The following is a 26,319-nucleotide window of genomic DNA, read 5'->3' on the forward strand; positions in this document are numbered from 1 at the left end:
GAGTTAACCCCACGGCGCCCCGGAGATCCCAGTTACCAAGGCAAGGCAGGTAAGGCTCCTAGAGCTGTGTGCCAGGGGTGTGGCCATGATTCAGGTCTACGAAACAGAACTTTAGAAGCAACTTGGTCCAGAAGTAGGTGGAGTTTCAAAGTACATCCTGGGACCACTTGGCTCCCAACCCTGCTGCTGGGAGCTTATGCCCTTAAAACCACTGCATGAGGCCCTGGGGCCCTGTAGATCTTACAGGGCCGTGCACACGATGTCCCCAACCCCCTCGCTCTCTCTCTCTCTGGACTAGCACTAGAGACAGCCAGCAGCTTATGTATTCCCCAAGGTTACCCAAGGCACCTAAGGGTTTTCCCAGATGCAGAGGTCTTCAGATTCTCCCGTGTGCACCATGAGAGCTGCGGTTAAAAGCCAGCATTTCTGTTTCTGTTGACTTCGTATGTTGTAGAAAGCCAGGCTCCCAGTGAAGGTTGAGCAACATCGTTCTTGCAGGACCATCCAGCCTGGTCAGGACACTCCCTTCTCCCGGGCTCTGGGACGGGAGGGGGAGCGGGCAGGCCTGGGGGGGGGGGGGCCGGGAATCGAACCGCAGAGCTATCACAGCTGCAGCCCAGCTCTGCCAAGGCTGTGATGGGAAGTGACTTCAGCCCTTTTCTGGGTGCCTCTTGACTGACCGGCCTTCCCCAGACTGGGGGTGGGGTAGGTACCATTTTCTTACTGTGGGGTCAGGGGCAGTAGGGGTGGGAGGGCCAGAGTCGCAATGTTACCTCATTTACTCACCCTGTGCCTTGCAGGGAGGAAGTCTCATGTCCCTCAGTGTCGGTGTGGACACTTCCTCTTTCCCAACCTCTGTCACTCCACCTAATCTGTCCCTTACCCCTGCGGCCTGGTATCTAGACCTCGCTCCTCTTTAGGAAGTTAGTCTTCCCCGCCACCACCACTAGCACCTCCCTTTCCCATCCCTCCTCCCTGGAAGATGTCTCTTCTGGTGTCTTGGCAAATCCAGCAGCTCAGTTTTTGGTCTCAGGAACATGGAGCCTCTCCTCTCCCCAACCCTTGCCGATTCAGGATTGGAGAAAGAGAAAAGCAAAGCAGCAGCTTCGTGGGCTCATATACCTAGGCCTTGCTGGAGGGATCGGCCTTAGGCACACCCAGAACCAGAACCCCAAAGTCCTCAGGGTGCCCCTGCCTCCTGCTCTGTGTCTCTGTGGGCCGGCTTCTTCCTCTCCCACTGGAGCTGGGCTGTGGGGCAGGGGCAGTGGGGTGGCAGGTGTTCCGTCCCGCCCAGACACCCCAGAAAGCCGCCTGAGTTCTCTGGAGAAGCACCCAGTCTAGCCTGACATGAAGACAACGTGATCTTCCTCTAAGCATGGCTTTGTTCCTGGACCCTACAAAACAATAATCCTGGCATCTTGGTCCTGCCTCACCTTACAAACTCCATGACATAGTTTAGCAAACATTGCAAATTGAATTGTGTCCCCCTCAAAAGATATGCTCCAGTCCTAACTCATGGGACCTCAGAATTCGATCTTATTTGCAGCTATAATTTGATAAGATGATTAGATTATTAGTTAAGATGAAGTCAGGAACAGGATAGCCCTTATCCAATATGACTGGTGTCCTGATCAGAAAAGGAGAAGAACCCTGATCAGTGTGGCTCAGTTGGTTGAGCATCGTCTCATGCACAGAGAGGTCGCCAGTTTGATTCCCGGTCAGGGCACATGCCCTGGTCACGGGCTCAATTCCCAGTAGGAGGCATGCAGGAGGCAACTGATTGATGTTTCACTCATGCACTGATGTTCCCCTCTCTCCCTCTCCCTTCCTCTCTCTCTTAAAATCAATACAAATATACTTTGTAAATAGAAAAGGAGAAGAGACACAGAGACAGACACGTGACGAGAAGGCCATGTGACAATGGGGGCAGAGATTGGAGTGCTACATCTACAAGCCAAGGAACTGCAAAGATTGGCAACAACACCAAAAGCCGAGAGAAAGCCACGGAACACATTTTCTCTTAGAGCCTTTACGAACACATGGCCCTGGAGACCCTTTGACTTTAGACTCCTAGGTTCCAGAACGGTGAGAATAAATTCTGTTGGGTGAAGCCCCCCAGTTTATGGTCCTTTATTATAGCAGTCAGTATGGGTGATACCAGCTCGGTGGGTTCTTTACGATCCCCAAATCTCCTTGGAATAGGAGACGTTGTGTTTGGGTTGCTGCCTGCTATGCGTTTGCCTGATTACTGTCACTCAACTCCGTACCTTCCAGGAACAAGGAGGCGGCACTACTACAGACCAAACAAATGACTCAGCAGCAAGAGGTGGAAAAGTGTTTACAAGTACCACAGGCAAGAAAGGGTCCAATAGCCATACTGGCCCTGTGAGCAATGCCTGCTCTGGGACACGGTAGGTCATGAACAAGGCAGGTGTTTTTCAAAGACTCAAACTTTGCAAACTTCATTGATGATCTGCATTAAGAAATTGCTCGGTTTTTCTGCAGATGGGGTAGCCTATGGATGGAAAGATGAGTCATTTGAAAAATTCCCCTCATGAATCCTACACCCTCCTGTGTACCACCCTTGCTGGCACTGATATGGAATTAACTGGAGAAGCAAAACACAATAAAAAATATATTCTGGCCCTGGCTAGTTTTGTTCAGTGTTTAGAGCATCAGCCTGCGGTCCAGAGAGACCCGGATTCGATTTCCGCTAAGGGCATGTACCTTGGTTGGAGTTTGTCCTCAGCCCTGGTTGGGTCGTGCGGGTGGCAGCCACTCGATGTGTCCCTTTCACCTTGATGTTTCTCTCTCTCTCTCTCTCTCTCTCTCTCTCTCTCTATCTATCTATCTCTCTCTCTCGCTTTCTCTCTTCCTCTCTCTCCCTCCTACTCTATCTGAACAAAAAAAGTCCTCAGGTGAGGATAAAATATATATATATATTCTGGATGTTTCTTTGTCCTCACTCTTCACTCATATCTCAAGAAGACATTTTGTAGCATTCTCACAGCTTAGGTGAGATTGACCCACTTCAGGGTCCAAGGCTGGGTTCTGATTTGCCCAAACAAATAGGAACGCTCCCTCCCGCTTAGCACAGTGGCTGGTTCGCTACTGCAGTCAGGGCGCAACGTGAGAATCTTCATCTCCACAGTCTCCATGGCTGCTCAGGGTGGCCATGTGGTCAGTTCTGGCCAATGAATTCCAGTTGGGGGTTCAGGAAGGTGTTTACGATGTTTGTGGTTTTTGTTGTTTTTCTTCTGATAAAAGGGGCAGACTCAGCCAGGCCCTTGGCCTGTTTGTCCTCCTCTTCTTGCCAGGAGCTGGAATGTGGTGCCAACGAAGACGCAACCATCTTGCTGCCTGGAACACAGAACCCCCTGCTAGGGTGGAGAGCAGAAAGCCAGAGGAGCCTGGCTCTGCACAGACGACTCCCGTGGGCAGGTCACCAGCCCGGCTCGCCTATCTCTGGAAACAGAGGAGCCCTGTCGGAGTCGGCAGAGTGGAAAGTGGCATGAAGGCAGAAAAACAGATCAATAGAACAAAATAGAGATCCCAGAAATAGGCCCGTGCTGGCCACAAAATTAAAACCTGATCTACGGACTTCATCAAACTTTAAAGTTTCCACTCAGCAAAAGACATCAGGATATGAAAAGACAAACCACAAACTGGGAGGAAACAGTGGTAATCCCTTTATCTGACACAGGGCTGTATCCAGAACACACACACTGCTAAACATGAGCAATACGAGAAAACAAAGAAGACGATAACCCGATGTTTTTAAAGAATGATCAAACAGCCCTGGCCAGTTTGGCTCAGCGGTAAGAGCATCAGCCTGTGGACCAGAGAGTCCTGGTTTTGGTTCCCGCTAAGGTCATGTACCTTGGTCACAGTTTGTCCCCGGTCCCGGTTGGGGTCGTGTGGGTGGCAACCAGTTGATGTGTCTCTCTCACGTCGATGTTTCTCTCTCTCTCTCTTCCTCCCACTCTATCTGAAGATAAATGCAAAAATGTCCGCAAGTGAGGATAAAAAAAAAAAAAAAATAGAATGAGCAAACAACCTGAACAAACACATCACAAGAAGCTATAGAAATGGCCAATAAGCTCATGAAAAGATGCTGTGTCATTATTCATCAGAGAAATGTGATTCTAACCACAGTGAGATTTCACATCCACTAGAATGGCTACAACATTCACAACTGCTCACAGGAAATGTCAGAAGGCCTGTGGGGCACCTGGACTCCCCGATGTTGCCACCGGCAGTGCAGAATTGTGCGGCCACTCTGGCGAACGGGTGGGTGGTCTTATAATACTAAATATGCATCTGTTATTACCCAGCAGTTTTACTTCGGTTATTTGCTCCAGAAAAAAAATATATATATATATATATAAATAAAAGACTTGTACAAATATGTTGTAACTGCTTTGTTTACAACAGGCAAAAATTGAAAACAGTCCAATTATTTATCAAGTGAAGAGATATGCAAATTATAGTATATGTATTCAACAGAATACTACTCAGCCATAAAAATAAAAAAAAAGTACTGATCCACTCAACAACATGAATGAATCTTATGAACATTATGTTGAACAAAGAAGTCAGATATAAAATAATACATTCTATATTATTCTATTTATACAAAATTTTAGGAACAGGCAAGACTAAGCTGTGGTGAGAGAAATCCGAACAGTGGTTTCCTGGCGGGGGCGGGGCTGGGTGGGGCAGGATGGACAAGAAAAGGACATGAGATCATTTTCTAGGGTGATAAAAATGTCTTCTATTTCGATGGGATGGTTTTATATAGATGTACAGTACATTTGCCGAAACCTGTTGAACCGCACTCTTCAAATGTGTGGAATTTACACCATGTAAACAGTACCTCTGAAGATGCTGCCCGGTTTATATGGTTATGCCCCTGCAGTCAGGGTTCTGGCAGTGTAGCCAAATGCAACCCCTCACTGCTTCAGGAAGGAGAAAGCCAGGGTGAAAAATAAAGACAGTGAAGGTGAAAGGAAGACAGGACAGAAGGCAGTGGCACACAGTGTGACCTCCTGTGGAGACCTCAAGTCTTCAGAAGCATTCCTTGTGTTGAGTACGTGGTTTGACTGGGTTTCTTGTGCAGGAGGGTGGAGGACTACTGAAAAGACAGCTTTGCGCGCGGGTGGTGTGGGGTGGGCTGAGTGCACGTGCTTTTTCCTGAGGGCACCTCCAGAGCCTGGGGCCAGGGGTGCGTCGGGCATTCCCAACATCACAGGACGAGCTTCAGAAACTCGTAGCTGGGACGCTGGTGTGTGCACCAAATGTACCTAAATCTTTGAAGTTTCAGGAGGCTCAAACTAACACATGGGGTAGATTTGCTAAGGGGAGAGAGGAGGGAAACATCCCCGGCGCTTTGAGTTCTCTGGAGGTCCTGCTGGTGTCTGTGCCCAGTCTCATTTCCAGCCATCACCTACCGCAGTGATTTGGTTTTAGCTCAAAACGGTTTCGCTCGCAGTAATATGGGACCCTGTGGTGGAAGGTCTCTTCTCTTGCCCATTTGTTACTTCCCAATATATACCATCTTGTCTTCTGGCTCTAGGGCAGACATTCTCCCCAGATCCTCTCCTATACCCCCAGCCCAGCCCAACTGAGGCTCCAGAAACAAAGTCCTGCAGCCATTCATCTGAACGACACCCTCCAGAGTGGGTGTGTGGGGGGCCGTCATGGGCATGAAGACCTGTGTCCCGACCCCACGCTCCAGCATCCAGGGGTTCCTGCGGAGAAACAGCAACAACATTCTGTCACTACCACCTACTGCAGCTCCTTGGGCAGGCAGACACCAGGTAGGTGCTTCTGATGACGCTGGCGGTGATGGTAACGATGGTGGTGACTGTGATGAATGCCCCCAAATAGTGCTTCTCTTTCTTTATGATTCTTCTCTTTAGGTGGAGTCACAGCGCCTCTAGAACAGCTGTCCTCCAGAAAGCAAAAGAAGTGCTCATCAGACTCCGCCGCAGCGGCCACAGTGACTGTGATGTTTCGGGGGTGGGGTGGGGAAGGCGGGAATTCACGACTCTGGCTGGGGTCATTCTTACCCTAGGCTCTCCAGGTCCCCTTCGTGTAGGAGACATTGCCATTCTTTTACGGAAATGTGCCACAGGAGACTTCTGACCTCTGTTTCCTGCTCCCTCCCACGCTCTGACCTTGGGAAGAGACTTGCTGACTGACTGGAAAGCCTGGAGAAGACCTGGGTGGTGGCTGCTCGGCATCTTGTGGGCTTTCCTCGGAGTGGCCTGTTCCCTGATGGCACATTTTACCTGCTCTTTCTGTCGTGTGCTCAGCTGCAAATGAAAAGCAAAGCTACAGCCTTGGCCGGTATGGTTCCGTGGTTAGAGCAGCGTCCTGCAGACCAAAGTGTTGCAGGTTCAATTCCTGGTCAAGAGTACGTACCTAGGTTGCAGATTTTAGCTCGACTCCAACGGAGTTGTGTGGGAGGCAACCAATCTATGTGTCTCTATCACATAGATATTCCTCTCTCTTTCTCTCTCCCTCCTCTCTTCCACTCTCTCTAAAAACCAATGTTAAAATATCCTCCAGTGAGGATTAACCGGAAAACAACAAAGAAAAGAAAAGCTACAAAATCCCCCAATTCTAAGGAACCACAGTCGTTCAGAGTGACAGATGATACATGTTTTTGCTGGACCCTCGCTGCCCTCCAGCCATGAAGGTGCCCTGCCTTTCCTGGCCCAGCTTCGTTGGCATTCTTGGGCGTTCACAAAGAGCACTATCACTTGGCCTCGACTGAACACAAATGCTTGGCTACATACTGAATCCATCTCTCAAACTTTTCTTTGTTAAACAGCCATTTAAGAAATGCCACTGGGCCCTGGCTGGTTTGGCTCAGTGGTTAGAGTGCTGGCCTGCGGACCAGAGAGGCCCATGTTTGGTTCCCGCTAAGGGCACGTATCTCGGTTGCAGTTTGTCCCCGGCCCTGGTTGGGTCGTGCGGTGGCAGCCACTCGATGTGTCCCTTTCACATCGATGTTTCTCTCTCTCTCTCTCCCTCCCACTCTATCTGAACAGAAAAATGTCCTCGGGTGAGGATAAAAAAAAAAGAAAGGCCATTGGCATCAGAATGACAATAACCTCATTTGTAGATGTCCTGATGCTAAGTCCTCACTTAGCATTGTTGATAGGTTCTTCAACGTAGCAGATCAGCGTACAAAACCAGTTCAGCGACAGTCTCCTCTTCCACATCATGAAGATCGATGTTGGACAAAAAGACGTTATCTGAGGACCCAGGGGGCCGTTGGGGACCACCGAATATGCTTATCTCAGTCTGTTTGGATTATCACAAACAAAAACACACGTTTCTGAAATCCTTCTGGAGTACTCACCGCTCTGGGACAACAGTCACTGTCTTCTCCTGCCCCCAGCCCAGGGCCAGGGACCACAGACCCCAATTGAGAAACACTTTGCCCTTTCTCAAGTCTCCCTCAGGGCTTTCTTGCGTGGCCCCCAGTCAGATTCCATTTGGTGCAACAAAGCATATTAAGCATCCCCAAAGGGGTTTGCTCAGGCTCGTCCTAGGATCCATAAAAGCTGTATTTACCTCCTGGTGGTTTTCTAGCTTCACCTGGTGGAGTAGTACCTGCAGGGTTGATGTAACTGTCATATAAGGCAATGATATGAGAGGTTTCCTTCCTCTTGGGATTTACCAACAGGATTTGTATCCTTCAGCTTCTGGTTTGGACTGAGGTGGGCGGCCTTAGAAGCAGGATAGTAGGGAGTGAGACAGAGGCTTTCTGTAAAACTCGGTCTCACTTCCTCTCCCCTGACGGACTGGCTTGTCAAGCCCGGCCCCAGTCCCCTCCTCTGTGGGTCACTGGCTATCAGCTAGAGAACAAGTTCCAGGAAGTGGATGCTGCTCTTGAGGTTCGGAAAGACCATGTGCGGAATATACTGATGGAGAGGCTGTCACCGGGGAGCACTTGGCAGTGAGGAAGATGTGCTGTGAGGTGAGACAGCCAGTCCTCCAGGGGAAGATCTCGGAAGCCGCCCGATCTGTGCGTGAGCCTGGTGCCAGCCCTGCCGACCTCTGAACACAGGGAACGCTCCTGTGTTTTGTGATGGTTCCCAATCGTGCATTCATTCACTCATTCATTCATTCACTCATTCATTCCCACACTCAACAAACACTGATCAAGTCACTGTGGGGATTCAAAACAGGACAAGATGAAGTTTCTCTTTTTAAAACCTTTGCAATCCAGTGGAGGAGACACACAGGTACACAAATAACTACAATGCAACTGTGCACAAGGAAAGGGCCGGGTGTTACAGCAACAGGTTCCAACGGTGATTCAAAAGATGTTCCTGGGAACATTGTTCAGCAGGTGGGAGTGTGGGCAGAAGCTGTAGAAGTTGCTGAGAACAACTGTCACCGCCACAAACTACACCAGGAAAAAATAACTGTCTTTTTGTCCAGCAAGATGTGGACCACTTGCCCTGGTCCCCAGAACAAAGCATTCTTGCCAACCTCTCTCTTGTTTTATGCAAGGAACTGAGAGCCAAGAAAAGCACTGGGAATGGGGATACGTGGAGAAGTCCCAGCAGTGTGCCTTCACTCGGAAATGGCCCCGTCCGCCCCAGGACGGCCCCGGTGCTGTCCATCCCCACCCTGGGCCAGCGTGGCCAGCTTGGAGACCGCCGGCACTCTCTAGCGAATCCAGAACCTGCTGATCTACGGAGAAGGGAGGAAATGAAAACCTGCTCAGACGTCAATCCACAGGGAGGCAGTACTATCGCCATAGTCACCACCATATTTTTTGCACCTTGAACACTACCTGTACAGTCTTATTGTTTGGCACCTGGGTCCAGTGACAGGATGGAGTCTTCCCTGCCAATGCTGTCCTGGAACACTGGGACAGGATTGCTAAGACAAATCTCAGAAAGGCTCATTTATTTTTAATGCATGTATTTTTAATACTTGTGAAATATATCAGACACATAAAAAGGATTTACAAGACGTGCACAGTTTAAAGCTTAATAAAATGAGCACCATGTATCCACCACACCACACAAGAAATACATGTCAGTTTCTTATTAATAAGAAGAATTCATCTTTTCTGGGCACTTGTTATGTGCCAGGCCCTGTTTAAGCCCTTTATAGGTATAATCTGATGGACCTCGCTGTCATCATTCCACAAACGGGCTAACAACCCACAGTGAGAATCTTGCCCGAGGACACACAGAGGGCAATTGGCTGAGCTGGAATGGAACTGAGACCACCTGACTCTGGAGCCCACACTGGCCATTACTCACTACGTCGAGGCCCTTTGTGGTACAGAATATTGGGACAACTGGACCATAAAATAAAATTCTGTCTATGAGCCAAATTCCTCCACTGACTCCTACTCTTACCCAGAGGGCGAGGTTGGGGCCGAACCAGGAGAGGTGCTGAGTGAGGTGAACTGAGGACCGTGGAGGGAGGGGTGGCAGCGGGGGGGGGTGGGGGGTGGCGCAGAAAACATGATCTTCAGCTTCTGCAGCCCCCCGAGGAGAGGGAGGAGAGGGATTTGAAGAAGAGTGGAAGTGTGGGACACATTCTTTCCTTCCATGATTGCCCCACTAACACCCCAATTGTTTAGATAAGATCAATGTTTACTAGTTTGAAAAGCCTATTAAAATCACCCCAAAAGCCCCTGAATACTTCTCCCTTCTGTCTCCTCAGTTCCCCACAAACCCTCCTCTTTGCAAATGATGAGGCATCACACTTTCCTTCACAAAGACATGGGCACCAACGGGCCCGCACAGTCCCGGGCCGGAGGCGAGGTGGCCCGGGCCTCTGTGTTCTGGCCCATGGACTGCAGCCCACGGCCGATCGATGGTGCTGCCGTTCCCACTGAGGCGCAGCTGGGCGTACACTCGCAATGTAAGCTGATGTTTCTTCTTCAACATGCTCCCTTCCAATGACTGATTCTGTTTATTTTTCAAGAAATTTGGTTTTCTCAGTTCCTCTCCTTGCATAAATCGCCTTAATGAAAAAAAGTCAAATACTTCAGTTCCTAGAAGAGTCAAGAGCATCCTAAGAATTAGCATTCAGGTCACAATCCGGGATGACGATGGGTTCTGAGAACAAAGATTCTGGATTCAGGCCCCTTCCCCACCCAGGGTCGCTTGGGGAGCCCTAGTCAGGGAATAGGGGAGAGGCTGGGCTCCTAGGTTATCTGATCTTCATGACAATGTCTTGGTAACTCAGGGACTAGTAGGAGCCTTTGCATAGGGAAGTGATCTCCTCGCTATTGCTGGAGGTAGGACCAACCCACACTGGTTCTCAGTAACGAGCTGTATCCCTCTGCGCTGAGGGGCTCTCCGGAGATGCAGAAACCGCTGACTGTCCACAGGGAGGAGGCGCTCAGCACAAGAGGGAAGGTCATCTGAAACAGGACGCTGGGGAACAAGAGCCCGAACAGGAGGGGGCCTGTGAGGTCCCTGCTAGCACCGGGGCTGCAGAGGACTGTGTGCCCGGCACCTCGCCGCCTGGGCCATCGTTAGGAGAGCTCAGGAGGTGAGAGCAACCCGGCTGGCTGAGGATGGCCACACGCTTCTAGTGCGTCCCCGGCAGGAAGAGGTTATGGACTTTTTCACTTTCAATAAATCCTCCTCGGGACATATTTTGACAAATGAGGATAGGCGACTTTATAAAATGTCAAAGGAAATGTTTGTTCAGGATCTAGATGGGCACACGCCGGGTGAGAGGCAGCGGTGGCAGCTCATGCCACAGGCACCTCTGGCCCAGAGGAGACAGTGACATTTTCCCAGCGAGCAGGCCCAGGGCCCTGTCACAGAGCCAAGAGCAAACCTGTGGCTCATTCCTACACAGAAACGCCTGCGATGCGGGCGATGGCAGACGAACAGCACAAATGTAAAGAATGCACAGCACAAACACAGGACGGGAGGCGCAGGACGCAAATCTCATCACCCACATACGGGCACATACACACCACGGTTATTGTGCATCAGCCTGTAAACTATCCTCCAAGAGCCAAAAATCATGCTGAAGCCAGAATGATCGTGAAAATTTTTCTTTCTACAAATAATTATTAAGAAACTAAAATGGGCCCTGGCCGGTTTGGCTCAGCAGTTGGAGCGTCGGCCTGCGGTACAGAGAGACCCGGGTTCGGTTCCCGCTAAGGGCATGTACCTCGGTTGCAGTTTGTCCCCGGCCCTGGTTGGTCGTGTGGGTGGCAGCCACTCAATGTGTCCCTTCACATCGATGTTTCTCTCTCTCTCTCTCTTCCTCTCTCTCCCTCCCGCTCTATCTGAACAAAAAAAGAAAAATGTCCTCGGGTGAGGATAAAATAAAAAATAAAAATAAATAAATAAATAAATAAAAAGAAACTAAAATGGTTTTGATTGATCTATTTATTTTCATCTTATTAGGGCAGCATGCAAGGAACTATGACCCCTTTTTGCTAAATGTCCCAAATCAGGGTAATGGTGGAAATAAAACAAATGATCTTCCTAAGTGAACTGGCTTCAGAATGCCAGTGGAGATTCTGGGAGTCCCCAGCGGGGCACAGCGCGGGCCGGGTGGCAGGCCGGGAGCCGGTGCTGCGGGGCTGTGTCGGCCCAGGCTCCCCTTCCCCTTTCCTGGGCTTTCACTCTCACTCTCCACCCCTTCTCCTCCAGCACCCACTTCCTGCCCTCCCACTCACTCTCCACTGCGTGAACTATACTCGTCTTTCCGGCCACACCCGGTCTGAGAATAGCCTTCCAATTCCAGCACCCAAATCTCTCTTCTCTCCACCCTTTATTTGTTTATTTATTTACTTATTTATTTGAGAGAGAGAGGAAGGGAGAGAGAGAGAGAAACATCGATGAGAGAGAACGTCGACTGGCTGCCTCCTGCACGCCCCCCACTGGGGATCGAGCCCACAGCCTGGACATGTGCCCTGACCGGGAATCGAACCCACGACCTCTTGGTGCATGGGTTGACGCTCAACCACTGAGCCACGCCGGCTGGACTCTCCACCCTTTAGAACTGTCATCGTAAACATGTAACGAACATTCCTGTACTGGCCACTGGTTCCAAAAGCATGGCACACATTCGTGCCCTGATGTAGGCGGGGGCAAGGTATGTATGTGCACAGGGCTGGGTCCTCCCAATCTAGAGAAAGGGGAAGCAGACGGAGGGGCTGTAACTAAAATCCAGGCTGGCTGAGGGGACAAAGGCAAACTCCACAGGACAGAGTTAAAAATGCAGTGAGTGGGGCGCCCAGGTTAATTCCACAGGGGGGTCCTGAGGGAAGTGGAGAGGGAGCAAAGGCAGGAGCTTCCTTTCCTGCCTCTGAAGTCTCATGGGCGAACTTGAAACACAAAATGTGGAGAACAGACCCACAGGGGTTCAGAGTCACGTCGACCTGGTGCTGGGGACAAAGAGGGTTGTGGAGAGTGTCAGGGCCCCACACTCCGCAGTCACACCACTGACTCGCGTTCTCCAGGCCGTCTGCCCCGAGGTGCAGCAGCTACCCCAGACACCCGCCCAGCTGCAGCCCTGACGGGTTTCCCTGCCCTGACCCCGACCCTCCCGTGCTGTATGCCTACCCAGGCCCGTCCGGAAGGGCTTCCGACCAGCCTGCCCTCCAGTACTGACTCATGACAAGGGACGGGGGGGGGGGGGGGACAGAGAGAGAGAAAGAAAGCAGATGATTCTTTAAGAATCTGCCCTTGAGCCAACCACTTCCCCTCTCTGGGCCTCAGTTTCCTCGTCTGTAAACTAAGAAAGTTGGTCCTAGCCAGTGCCACCATAACATGCTATTTTCTGTTTCCATCCTGTTCTCTGTCAGTAAATCTTTCTCTCCCAATAAGATAAGACTGTTTCCCAGTTCCTGGAGGCCACTTCTCACCATCTGCTTACCATTCAACTTTGTAACTTGAGCTCTTTCCTTTCCCTCCCTTCCCTTTCCTTCCCCACACCCAGCTCACACTCAGTCTTCTCTCCCTTTACTCATTTTTCTTAAAACTTTGGCTTTTCTCTCCCCCTGCCTGGGCTTCACCAGGGTGAGCAGCCAGACAGGGTTGTCTATGGTGCTGTCACTTTGGGGCTGGCTCTTCTGAGGTTCCCTTCTCTCTGCAGTGGCTCTCAGTGGGCACGTACCACACAGACAGGAAGTTGGGCCTCCCAACTGTCTGCTCAGCGTTTGTGGAAGAGCCCGCAGATGTCTGAGTGGCTGCTAGAAAGAGCCATTAACCCCAACCTGACTTACCAAAAGGAATTTACAATCTCCGCAAGGCTTGCAACCCCGAAGCAAGGGTCTCTCCAGGTAGCACTGAGAGCGGGGTCTGACACTAGCACACCATCAGTAGTTGGTAAGTGACAGTGAATTGTTCTGTTGCAAAGAACACTGTCTCCTTTTATTTATTTGTTAACCATTTTTTATTTTTCAATTACAGTCTACATAGAGTATATGAATTTCAGGTGTACACCCCAGTGATTAGACATCACATAACTTACTAAGTGATCACCCCGATAAATCTCATGCCCATCTGACACCACACACAGTTATTTGAATATTATTGACTATATTCTCTGTGCTGCACTTTACATCCCCATGACTATTCTGTAACAACCAACATGTACTTCTTAGTCCCTTCATTTTTTTCACCCATCCACCCAATTCCCCTCCTATCTGACAACCATCAAAACGTTCTCTGTAGCTATGAGTCTATTTCTGTTCTGCTTGCTTTTTTTTTTTTAGATTAAATTGTTGATATATATATGTACTTATTGCCATTGTATTGTTCATACTTCTTCCTCTCCTCCTCTTCCTCCTCCTCCTCCTCCTCCTCCTCCTCCTCCTCCTCCTCCTTCTTCTTCGAACCTATAACATGTCATGTAATACTGGTTCAGTGGTGATGCACTCCTTTAGGTTTTTCTTGTCTGGGAAGCTCTTTATATGTCCTTTGATTCTAAATAATAACTTTGCTGGGTAGAGTAATCTTGGTTGTAGGTTCTTGCTTTTCATCACCTTGAATATTTCTTGCTAATCCCTCCTGGTATGAAACGTTTCTATTGAGAAATCAGCTGACAGTCCTTTGGGAGCTCCCTTGTAGGTAAATAACTGCTTTTCTCTTGCTGCTTTGAAGATTCTGTCTTTGCCTTTAACCTTTTGCATTTTGATAATGATGTGTCTTGGTGTGGTCCTCTCTGGGTGCAATTTGTTTGGGACTCTCTCTGCTTCCTGGACTTGTATGTCTATTTCCTTTACTAGGTTAGGAAAGTTTTACATCATTCGTTTTTCAAATTCTTGCTCTCTCTCTTCCCCTTCTGGTACCCCTATGATGTGAATGTTGGAATGCTTGAAGTTGTCCCAGAGGCTCCTTACACAATCTTCTATTGTTTTTTCTTTTTTTTTTTCTTTTTCCTGTTCTAATTGGGTCTTTTTTGCTTCCTTATATTCCAAATTGTTGATTTGATTCTCATCTTCATCTAATCTACTGTTAATTCTCTATAAATTATTCTTCATTTCAGTTCCTTGAGCATTTTTATAACCACTGTTTTGAACCCTGTATATGGTAATTTGCTTGCCTCCATTTCATTTGGTTACTTTTCTGGAAATTTCTCCTGTTTTTTCATTTGGGACCTGTTCATTTATCTCCACATTTTGTCTACTTCCTTATGTTTGTTTCTATATATTAGTTAGAGTTGCTATGTCTCCAGGACTTGATAGAGTGGCCTTGTGTAGTAAGTGTCCTGTAGGGCCCAGTGGTGTAGCCTCCCCAGTTATCCAAGCTGGGTGCTCCCGGTATACCCCTCCATGTGGGCTTTGTGTACTGTCCTGTTGTAGTTGAGCCTTGATTGCTGTTGGTATCACCAGGAGGGATTGACCCCCAGGCTGACTGGCTGCAAGAACTGGCTGTGTCTACAGTGGAAGTGCTGTGCAGGAGCTGACCCTATGAAGTAGGACTTGTTTCAGTGGGGCTGTGGTGCTCACCAAGACCACCCCTTGAGTGTGTTGCTCATGGAGGTGGTAGGGTTGTAATCCAGCATGGTCTGATGCTGTCCACGGGTGCACTGGCTCTGGGGCCTCCTGGGAGTTACAAAGTCAGCCACCACCTGTGCCCTGCCTGAGGCCACCCAGCATGAGCTATAGAGTGATTTGCAGATGGCTGCTACTTGTGTTAGGCTTGGAGGTGCCCAGGAGAGGCCAAGCTGTGAACCAAGGCAGCTGCTGCTAGTGCTGGGCCTGGGGCCACTTAGCAAGAGGTATAGGGTACACAGAGGTCAGATGCTACTTGTTTGAGAGATTTTAGGAAGGTCTGAAGCCTGAAGCAAGAGAGTCCATTTTTATGGAAAAGCCGCTGGAAATGGCTTGAGTGGGCCTCCAAGTTGGGTAGGATGGGGTCTCAGGTAATCACCAGGGCAGGGCAAACAGTGATAGCCAGGTTGATGGAAACTCAGATAAGATGCCCACCTGCTGGCTCTGTGGCGGGCAGGGGGGGAAGGTTGGGTCTCAGAAAAAGAACAATGGCCTCTGCCAGCACTTTTGTCTGGCACAAAGCTGCTCGCCGCTTCCAGCTCTCATCCCAGTGTTAGATAATTCAGTTCCTCCCGTATGTCTCTGGTTCCTTTCAAGCTGCTGCCCCAGCGCTAGAACCCAGAGGGAGTGAGTCCAAGTAAGTCCAATTACAGGCCTTTTAAGAGAAACTGCCTGGGCCCTGGCTAGTTTTCTCAGTGGTTAGAGCGGTGGTCCACAGACCAGAGAGTCCAAGGCTCAGTTCCCGCTAGGGGCACATACCTCGGTTGCAGTTTGTCCCTGGCCCTGGTTGGTTTCGTGTGGGTGGCAACTAGTCAATGTGTCTCTCTCTCATCAATGTCTCTCTCTCTCTCTCTCTCTCTCTCTCTCTCTCCCTCCCTCTCTCCCTCTCACTCTTACTGAGGATAAATGCAAAAATGTCCTCAGGTGAGGATAAAAAAATAAAAATAAAAATAAAAATAAAGAAATAAGAGGAACTGCCTGGGACTCCAACAGCCTTCTGTCTCACTCAGCCACAACCTCACTGGTTTTTACAGCCAGAAATTATGGGGATTTCTCTTCCTGGCTCTGGAACCCAGGGCAAGAGGCCTGATGTGGGGCTGGGAACCCTTGCTCCTCAGTGGAGGGGGGACGGTACCTCCATAGTTGAGATAACCCTCCTGATTTTAAACCACCACATGTGGGTGTGAGACCAGCCTGTTCCATGTCTCCACCCCTCCGACCAGTCTCCATGTGGCTGCTTCTTTAATGCCCTAGTTGTAGGACTTCCATTCAGTCAGATTGCAAATGGTTCTGCATGATAGTTGTTCTGTATTTTAGTTGTAATTCTGATGCGGTTGTGGGAGCTTTCGAGTAATGCATTTGCCTACATCTTGACCGGAAGTTCCCCAACACTGCCTCCTTTTAGAACCAAGGTCAGCAAAATGGCCTTTTTTAAAAAAGAATACACTCCATTACAACAATACTATGCATTTAATATACATTCGTCTTTTAATATTTTTGCTGGAAGCTTCCTCCCTACCTTCATTCTCCCGGAGTGGCTCCTAAAAGAACCCTAATGAGCACCGCAGTTGGAATGGCTGGCAAGGGCGTGGTGACTCGGGCACGCATGAGGGCCCACTTCGCCCCGTCCCATCGTTTGCTCCATCCACTCCTCGCTCCAACCCACCTTCTTCAACCTTCCTGAGAATAAGCCTGAGAAGCACCTGCCAAACAGAACTCCCATCGCCCACCTTCAAGGACACATCTCCCTGTGCAAGAAGTGAATTTTTAAATGAATGTGATACATTTACCTATTCTTACCACTTGTGCTGCTCTTGATTCCTCCCCGCGCGGCACCCCACCGGGGTCCTGGGGCACTCCTCCCCGCGCGGCACCCCACCGGGGTCCTGGGGCGCTCCTCCCCGCGCGGCACCCCACCGGGGTCCTGGGGCACCTCCTCCTGCGCGTGTACCCCACCGTGGTTCCTGGGGCTCTCCTCCACGCGGTAACCCCCACCGGGGTCCGGGGGCGCTCCTCCCCGCGCGGCACCCCACCGGGGTTCTGGGGCGCTCCTCCCCGCGCGGCACCCCACCGGGGTCCTGGGGCGCTCCTCCCCGCGCGGCACCCCACCGGGGTCCTGGGGCACTCCTCCCTGCGTGGCACCCCACCGGGGTTCTGGGGCGCTCCTCCCCGCGCGGCACCTCACCGGGGTCCGGGGGCGCTCCTCCCTGCGCGGCACCCCACCGGGGTTCTGGGGCACTCCTCCGGCACTCGTGGACGTGCTCAGTCTCCCCAGCCAAATGCCAGTTGCTCAAGAACCTCAACTACGTTTCATTCACCTCTGTCACACTGATCGGCATATCTAAGTCCTAGTCAGCGGGTCCTTCTTTATTTTTTACTTTAGTTTATGATACAAATAAAATATGCCCACGGTAGGGTTACATGTTTATTGGCAGAATAAATCACCACAGAAAAAAGTGCACAGCCTCCAAAGCAATTAAAGAAATGCAAGTTTTTAAAAAATGGGAGATATTCTTATACGTGTATTAAATGAAGACAAATCAATAAAAATGACAAAATGCTATGCGGAATAATTATAGAAAAGCGTGTGCTTATGTGGCAACGGAGGGCTGCTGTCATCCGGCTCAAGACTCTGGAACCCCATCTGGCCCAACTGACAAGAAATATCAAAATCCTTTAACCTGAGATGTGAATGTTAAACCAGTCATGGGGCATCCTAACGCCATTCCTCCTTCTCTATTCGGGGGTCACTATTGTCATTCCAGCCCCCATTCTAATAAGGCCTCTTCATTTACATCTGGTTTACTGAAATAGTCGCCTAACTAGTCTTCTCGCCCATCCTTCGCATGCCCGATTAACCTTCCCCAAACCTCGCTGTTATCAAGTGTCTCTTCCATTCAAAATGTTCAGTGCAGCTCACCACACAGTATAAATAAACTCAGTATTTGTACATGGTCCCTTTGATGAGCATTTAAGTAATTTAACATTTTCCACTATTATGAATAATACTGTTCATAATGCAAATTTTCTAGCCTGGTATTTAAGGTCTTCCATGCTCCGTCACCAGTTTTCTTTATGTCCCACCACACTCCACGTGAGTCCTCTGCGTGCCCTGGGCTGATCTGACGGCCGTGCCTCTGTTCCTTCGCCTCACCGTCTAAGGATCCCGCCCAGGACCAGCCCACACTCTCTTCCTCCGCTGACTGCTCCGTGCTGTTCTCGCTTCGGACTGCGGTGGGCACTTACTGCCTTAAACATTCTTATACATCTCCTTGTCCCTGGAGAAGACTGAAGTGATCCGCGGGCAGGAATGACGTCTCAGCGTCTTGGGTGGAAGGGAGATCCCTGAAGCATCTAGCCCAGGTTCTCACGAGACTCAACACACATCTGCTGACTGCCATTTAGCCCCAAATGGATGAACTATTCCATAGTATGTTTACAAATGTTTAAAACAACTTTCAACAGTAGGTTTCATTCAAATGAAAACAACTCATCGTTAAAAAAAGGAAAGAAAGAAAAGAGAGGTGTTTTAAGAGTATAAAAGTCACCTAAAATCTCAGGTTCTCCAGTTCTTTTAACATGAAAGCATACCCATCACTGAAGGGTCACAGATTGTGAAGTCCGTCACACACAGGAGTGGTCTGCATCTTCCTCAGACACCCTTTCCTCGAGGTGGGTGACAGAGTGGAGGCCGTGTGACAGCTGTCCCGTGCTTGGCAGAGACCCATGCATGCACAGAATGGGCTGACCAAGTCACCACGTCAGTCTGGCAGGCCTCTGCCCCAGAATAGAAGATCCAGAACAAAAATAACCACCTACCACCCTCTGTCTGTAATTCAGGGAAACTGCTGCCGCCTTCCATCACTGACCCCTGGGAAGCGCTGCTTGCTGCTTGCCGCATATGCGCGAGAAAGGAGGGAAATGGGGTAAAGGAGAAAATAAAAACCATCCAGAGGTAACCACTAATAACGTTTCAGAGAATTTTTCAAATATTACACGCGCATACACGCATACACACACACACACACACATACACACACACAATTGGGCTCATACTGGATATGCAACGTGAGAGCCTGTGTGGGTCAAGGTTACAGGCGTGGCTGCTGGAGCTTGATCCGGGTTCGACACTGGGCCCTTCCACTTACAAGCTCTGACACCTGGGCAAAGTGCTCTCTGCACACATTCCCTCACCTGCAAAATTAGAATAATAGTAATAGTATTGCCTCATAGGGTTGCTATGGGCTTCAGAGAAGTGATATGTATAAAGTGTTTCCAGCCCTGGCTGGTTTGGCTCAGCAGTTAGAACATCAGCCCTCCAACCAAAGAGTCACAGGTTCAATTCCGGTCAAGGGCATGTACCTTGGTTGCAGTTCGTCCTCAGCCCTGGTTGGGTTGTGCGGGAGGAAACCAGTTGATGGGTCTCTCTCACATTGATGTTTCACTTTCTCTCTCTCTCTTTCTCCCCCCTGCCTCCACCCAAAGTCTATTTGAAGATAAATGAAAAAAAATATCCTTAGGTGAGGATTTAAAAAATAAAAAAATAAAGTGTTTCCAGTAGCATGAGCACACAGACAAAGAACTGTCCAAGTAATCGTTATCACAATTATACAGTTCACCATCTTACCTTCCAACTTAACCTTTTATCATGACCATGGTGTCAAATATTATTCGAAGATATTTTAATGATTATATGGTTCTGTAGCCTATCTTTTATACTTTACACATTATAATGACATGTTTTAAAATAATCTTTGAAAAAAAATTTTTGATGTCTATACAATTAATACTCTGTTTTCTAAATATAACATAATTCATCATTTTCTCCTGTTGCTGGACATTTATTTAGGTTGCTCCCTATTTATCACTATTGTAAATAATACTGGGATGATATACTTAAAACTTTGGTCACATCCTTGATTACTTTCTTAGAAGACACGTCTAACACAGAATTTCTAAAATGAAAGGATATAGACATGGTTTAATGTTCATATTATCAAACTGCTACGCAGAAATAACATACCAAGTTGACTCTCATCAGTCCTACATGAGCACGGCCTCTAACGATGCCCTTGGGAGCATTTTAGAATGATCTCTTTTTCTGCTTTGCTATTTGGGAAAAGGAAAATTTTTATTTAATTTAAACTTGATTTCGATTACTAGTGAGGCTAAACTTTTATGGTTATATTGATTACGTATACATGTATTTCTTCTTTTGAGAATATCCTGTTCACGTCTCCCATTTTTTTTGTTGTTTACTTGATTATTTTTCAGTTCAGTTGTAAAGAGGTTTTTGTTTTGTTTTTTTTCACATTAATGGATAAGTGCTTCCTATTTAAATGGTCACATTTTATTTTTCCAGTTTACTTTATGGCTCACAGGCTTCTCTCTCTCTCTCTCTCATTGCTTTCGCATGTATTTATCGAGCGTCTGCTGCGCGCCAGGCACGGATGTAGGTGCTGGCAATTGGGTAGGGAATAGGGTCGACTAAAACCTCTGTCCTCGGAGAGCTGACATTTTCATGGAGCCTCCAGTTGAGAGTGTAATTTCAATGGACAGAACCATCTGGTCCCTGGAACGCCTGTTTCATAGTTCGACAGGTACCTGTAATTACTTAAACATAATTGGCCTATTAATGCCATCTTCCTTTCAGAAAACTGTCGTACCCACATGAATATGGAAGCAGAGAGAATCCAGAATTCAGCCTAATAGAGAAATCTGGTCATATTTCCAAACAAGTATGACTGAAGGGCACTCGCAGACTTTCAAATGGGACCCAGGGCACCAAGAGCACACTTAGTGGTGACCTCCTTTCATTCCTTCCAGAAAGGCGTCTCTAAACCTTTACAGCCCCCTGTACACCCCACAGTCTGGGGCTGGAGAAACGGGAAGGGCAGGGAGGAGGTGGACAAGAACAAAGAACTCTGGGGTCCTGGCTCAGTCAGTTCAGGGCACTATAACAAAGTACCATGACCCGAGTGGCTTATAAACGACAGAAATTTATTTCTCACCATTTTGGAGGCTGGAAGTCCAAGATCAGAGCGGCAGCACTGTCGGTCTGCTGCCAGGGCAGTCCTCTTCCGGCCGGCGGCCTCTCCTTGGACCCCCACCTGTGGAAGGAGCTGGAACCAGCTCTCTGGAGTCTTCCTAACAGGGCCTTGATCCCATTCACGAGGGCTCCACCCAAATACCTCCCAAAGGCCCACCTCCAAACACCATCACATTGGAGATCAGATTTCAACATGAGCACATCAGGGCAAACATTCAGTCCATAACAGGTCCCAGCAGCAGAGGGGACAGTTCCAGGAATGACTATGGAATGGGTGACACAACAAAGCCCATTTCACAAGAGACTCTTTCCTCTTGGTGGAGGAGGGGGAGAGCCACCGGATCTGCAACAGGGACAAAACTGCCTCTTCAGCAAACTGCGTGCACACGTGACTCGAGGACCAGCCGCACGACTGCCCTCCACAGCCTGGCACTTAGAAACAGCTCCCGGAAAGGGGACAGAAGGAATCCTGAACTGACTGACATTGTCCTTTTGGCGGCAGCAGAATAGGGACTCAAAATAGAAACTGAATGGAGTTAGAGAAAAATAAAGTTCTATTTCTTATACATCTGAAAGATCTCACTGTGTTTTTAAGAGGAATCACAAAAAAAGAGATCATCATTTAAACACTTAAAAAGAAATTCTCACAGTTCTTAAGAAGAAAATGAAAATAGAAAATTCCATTAAATTAGCATAATTTTAAGTTAACTTTCACAAGTGCATTTTAGAAAACATTATCTATTCCAATATTTCTAAGGGGGAAGTCATTGATTCCTTCCTCACACATGGGTGGCTCCCAAGTACCATTAGCACAAATATCCCTACAGAGCCTGGATCAACAGAACTAACTAAAATGGTTGTTCAGCACAGAGGAGCAAGCATCCCTCATGACAACGGGGTCTCTAGATAGTCCTCCTCAGAAGGTTCCTCCTTCATCTCCTCCCTTGCACGGCATATGCTCAATTCCGCAGGCCCCCTTAGCCCTTTCCCCCACCCTTTATCAGAAGCTGACCTCCATCTCTCTCAGCTGCCTCCTCACTGAAGCAGACCCGGCTCTGGCTAAGAGGAAGCAAGTAGAGGATGAGCTGTAGAACCCATAGAACTCAGATGCAAAAGATGTTCAGCAAAGGTACTCAACACCAGCAATCCTTAGGGAAATACAAATCAAAGTGCAGTCAGATGGCACTTCACACCCATTAGAATGGCCATTATTTTATTTTATTTTATTTTTTAATCCTCACCCGAGGACATTTTTCCATCCTTTGTACAGACAGAGTGGGAGGGAGAGAGAGGAAGGGAGAGAGAGAGAAACATCGACGTGAAGGGACACATCGAGTGGCTGCCACCCGCACGACCAACCAGGGCCGGGGACAAACCGCAACCGAAGTACATGCCCTTAGCGGGAACTGAACCCGGGTCTCTCAGGACCTCAGGCCAACGCTCCAACCGCTGAGCCAAACTGGCCAGGGCTGGCCATTATTTTTTAAAGAAAGAGAAAAAAGGAAGGGAGAAGAGAGAGAGAGAGAGAGAGAGAGAGAAGGAAGGAAGGAAGGAAGGAAGGAAGGAAGGAAGGAAGGAAGGAAGGAAGGAAGGAAGGAAAGAAAGAAAGAAAGAAAGAAAGAAAGAAAGAAAGAAAGAAAGAAAGAAAGAAAGAAAGAAAGAAAGAAAGAGCCTGTTGGCTAGGATGTGGAGAAAAGGAAGGAAGAGCCTGTTGGTGGGAATGTGAAATGGTGTAGCTGCTGTGGAGAATGATACCGCGGTTCCTCAAGAATTAAAAGTAGAATTACCATGCTTCATCATTTGTACTTCTGAGCACATACCCAAAAGAGTTGAGAGCAAGGCCTCAAAGAAGTATGTGCACGCCCACGTTTACTGCAGCATCATTTACAATAACCAAAAGGCAGAAGCAACCAAAGCGTCCATGGACAGATAGATCAACGGGTAAAGAAAATGTGTTCCAGACATACAATGGGTTATGATTCAGCCTTAAAAAGGAATGAAATTCTGGCACATGCTACAATATGGATGAACTTGGAGCACACTGTGCTCAGTGAATGCCAGATGGGCACAAAAGGACAAATTCACTATGATTCCACGTATATGAAGTAACTAGAGTGGCCCAAATCATAGAGACAGAAAGCAGCATGATGGGCCCCAGGGTTTGGGGAGAGAACTGGGGAGCTCTTGTTGATGGGGACAGAATTTCAGTTTAGGAAGGTTAAAAAGTTCTGCAGATGGATGGCGGTGATGGCTGCACAGCCGGGTTAATCTATTTAATGCCCTGAATGGGGCTTTACAAAATTGTGGGTTAAAATGGTGAGAAAAAGAAACACCAATCAGAAAGAATATATGTACCCCTATGTTCATAGCAGCACTATTTACAATAGCTAAGATCTGGAAACAACCCAAGTGTCCATCAGTAGATGAGTGGATTAAAAAACTGTGGTACATTTATACACAATGAAGTACTATGCAGGTGTAAGAAAGAAAGATCTCTTATCCTTTGAGATGACATGGAGGGACCTGGAGAGTATTATGCTAAGCCAAACAAGCCAAGTAGAGAAAGACAAATATCACATGATCTCACTTATTTGTGGAATATGATGAAGGAAACAAACTGCTGGACAAAATTAACCCAGAGACATGGAGGTGGGGTACAGACTGATAAGCCTCAGAGGAGGGGGGTTTTGTGGGGGGAGAGATAAACCACAGAACTTACATGCATGTATGCATGACCAATGAACATAGACAACAAAGCTGGAGATGGGGCAGGAGGTGATGTGGAGGAGGGTGCCAATGGGGGAAAATGAAAAACATCTGTAACAAAAACAAATTAATAAATAAAACTTTTTTCTTTACAAAAAATAAAAATAAATAAAATGGTGAGAAAAGGAACTAGGAGGAGGGGGCTTGGGAAAGAACTGAGGGAGGAGGGGGGTCCCTGGCAGCCTGAGCTGAATGGGGTCACCGTGTGGAGCGCACCTCCCCCGCCCCCGTGCAGGGCGAGGAGGAGACAGGGGCGTCCCACTGAGCCCTAGAGAGCTGCCAGCCAGAAGGAAACCTGCAGCCCGAGGCGGCTCCCCTCGCAAGGGCGCGCACAGTGGGCGGCCCCTGTCCCCCAGGTCCCGGGCACCCCGGTTTCCGCGCGCCCGCCTGCCGCCACTTCCCCTCCACCCTCCGCGTGCTCGTCCGCGGCCGGCGCGGCGACGCCCAGGGCGGCCGGAGAGGTGTGGCCACGGGAATGTGTACGCACCGCAGAGGCCTCTGAGCAGGCCGGTCTCTGTGGCGCAATCGGTTAGCGCGTTCGGCTGTTAACCGAAAGGTTGGTGGTTCGAGCCCACCCAGGGACGGGGCGTTCGTTTTCCTGAGCCAACCTTTATGTTAACAGTATTTTAACGCGGGCCCCAGAGACTTTTGCTCCCATCGGAGTGGGACGCTGCCAGGTGTCTAAGACAGAGGAAGGGGTCCAGAGCCACACGGCTCTGCGGTGGTGCCCTGTCCCTCATCACTTCTATTCCTGCAGTGCATGCAGGGAAGATGTGCACACGGGGTGAGGCTGTCTGTCCAAGGCTGGTCACCGACAGCGGCCACTGTAAAGGAAGCGACATAATTTGTCTATCGACAGGTGAGTGATTAAATGCCACCGGTTTCTCCCCCCCAAAAACCCGACACTACCAAAAGCAAGTGTCGCTGCTCTGTATCGCCTCAGCTGTCAAAGGAAGTACCGAGAAGCAGGTGGGAGCACGGGCACCCTAAGCAACTATTCGCCCAGTGAAGCCCCGCTGCCGCTTTTGTGCAATGGACTTGAACCCAGGCGAAGGCGTCAGTGTCCTGCAGATTGGGGCAGAATTCTACAGGGCGCTACAAATAGTAGGGTCTGCATGGCTTATTTTCTACTCTGGTCTCTCAGAAGACACATTTTCAAGCAGATGAGCACGTAAGACTTTTGCTATACAGATGGAGAACCACATGATACTGTGATAATAGAATTCACTTTTGCCAAGACTGAGGTCACGTGGCAGGTGCTGTGTCTCTGAAATGGACTTATTATCATGGATAGAATTTAGAGAGCTAGAAGAAGGGAGAGCTGTCTCTTAGGGATGCCTTGGCAACCACTGGCCGATAAGTATCCACTGTTGCCTAGTTAGGAGCCCTAAATGAGGGCATAAGGTTGGCACTTAGAGTGGAATTCCAGGCACAGTAACAGGTGGCCCCCAAAACGTTCTCGGGCAGGGGACTTTCTGATTCTTCTCAAAATTCCACACCTTCCCCAGACACTTAAGGATCGCTTACAGTGGAAACAAGAAAATGGGGCGGAGGGGGTGGAATTAGGTCATAAAATCATTCACACACTGTTTCAATCGAGACTACTTCAAGATGAAGGTAATATTTGCTACTAATGAGGCTATGGCGACTTGGAAAGCATGTCCTTTCACTTTGAAGGTGAGTATATGTGTACACTAGGTTCTCAGCTTCTGGTGAGTACAGTTCAAATCCCTGAGTTTAGCACACAAAGGGTTTCCTGATCCTGTTAAAGAGAACGGCGAAGACACAATTATATTTAAAAAGAGCGATGAGGCTCCCAGCTACAGTGGGTATAGAAGACAGGGATGTAATTCAAGGGAATTGGACAAATCCTAGGGACTGCAAGAGGAGGGACTTTGAGCCCCCCTCCCCCTCTTTAGAGAGAAAAAGAGAGAAATATTGACTTGTTCCACTTATTTATGCATTCATTGGTGGATTCTTGTATGTGCCCTTACCTGGGAGGGATCAAACCCACAACCTCAGCTTATGCCCAATGCTCTAACCAACTGAGCTACCTGGCCAGGGTTTCAAATAACAAGCTAGCTCCTCAACAGCTTCAATAATAACATGAGAAGTAGATTATCATAGATTATCACATGTATGTATGAGCATAGTGATAGTTTATACTTTAATTGCACAATATATTCACTTATACTGGAGTATAGTCTGATCTGATTTTGAATTTACTATAATAACTACTCCATAGGTGAAAACCTACAATGGATGAGACTTGATATAGAACAAAAGTTTTAAATACAGAATTGCTCCATTATTTACTAAGCACATGGATTCTTGTAGTAACTACGAGTCCCGTGGCCAGTGGGACCTCAGTTTACAACAGCAAACATTTGCCGCTCTGCTGAAAAGGCCTATTTATGATGCCTTAGGGCCAGGGGAGCGTCAACTAATCAGGCAGGTGGTGGAGACACTTGAACGTCCTAGCACATTT

The 26,319-nt window shown here is 48.6% G+C and overlaps 1 non-coding gene across 1 annotated transcript; it reads left to right on the forward strand.

The window, feature by feature from the left end:
• Nucleotides 1-24,341: 24,341 nt before the first annotated feature.
• TRNAN-GUU lies at nucleotides 24,342-24,415 on the forward strand. Its single transcript has one exon. It is a non-coding gene; the product is annotated as a tRNA-Asn (tRNA).
• Nucleotides 24,416-26,319: the final 1,904 nt, after the last annotated feature.

The sequence above is a fragment of the Molossus molossus genome, unplaced genomic scaffold (genome assembly GCF_014108415.1).
Source record: "Molossus molossus isolate mMolMol1 unplaced genomic scaffold, mMolMol1.p scaffold_m16_p_10, whole genome shotgun sequence".
NCBI classification, from domain to species: domain Eukaryota; kingdom Metazoa; phylum Chordata; class Mammalia; order Chiroptera; family Molossidae; genus Molossus; species Molossus molossus.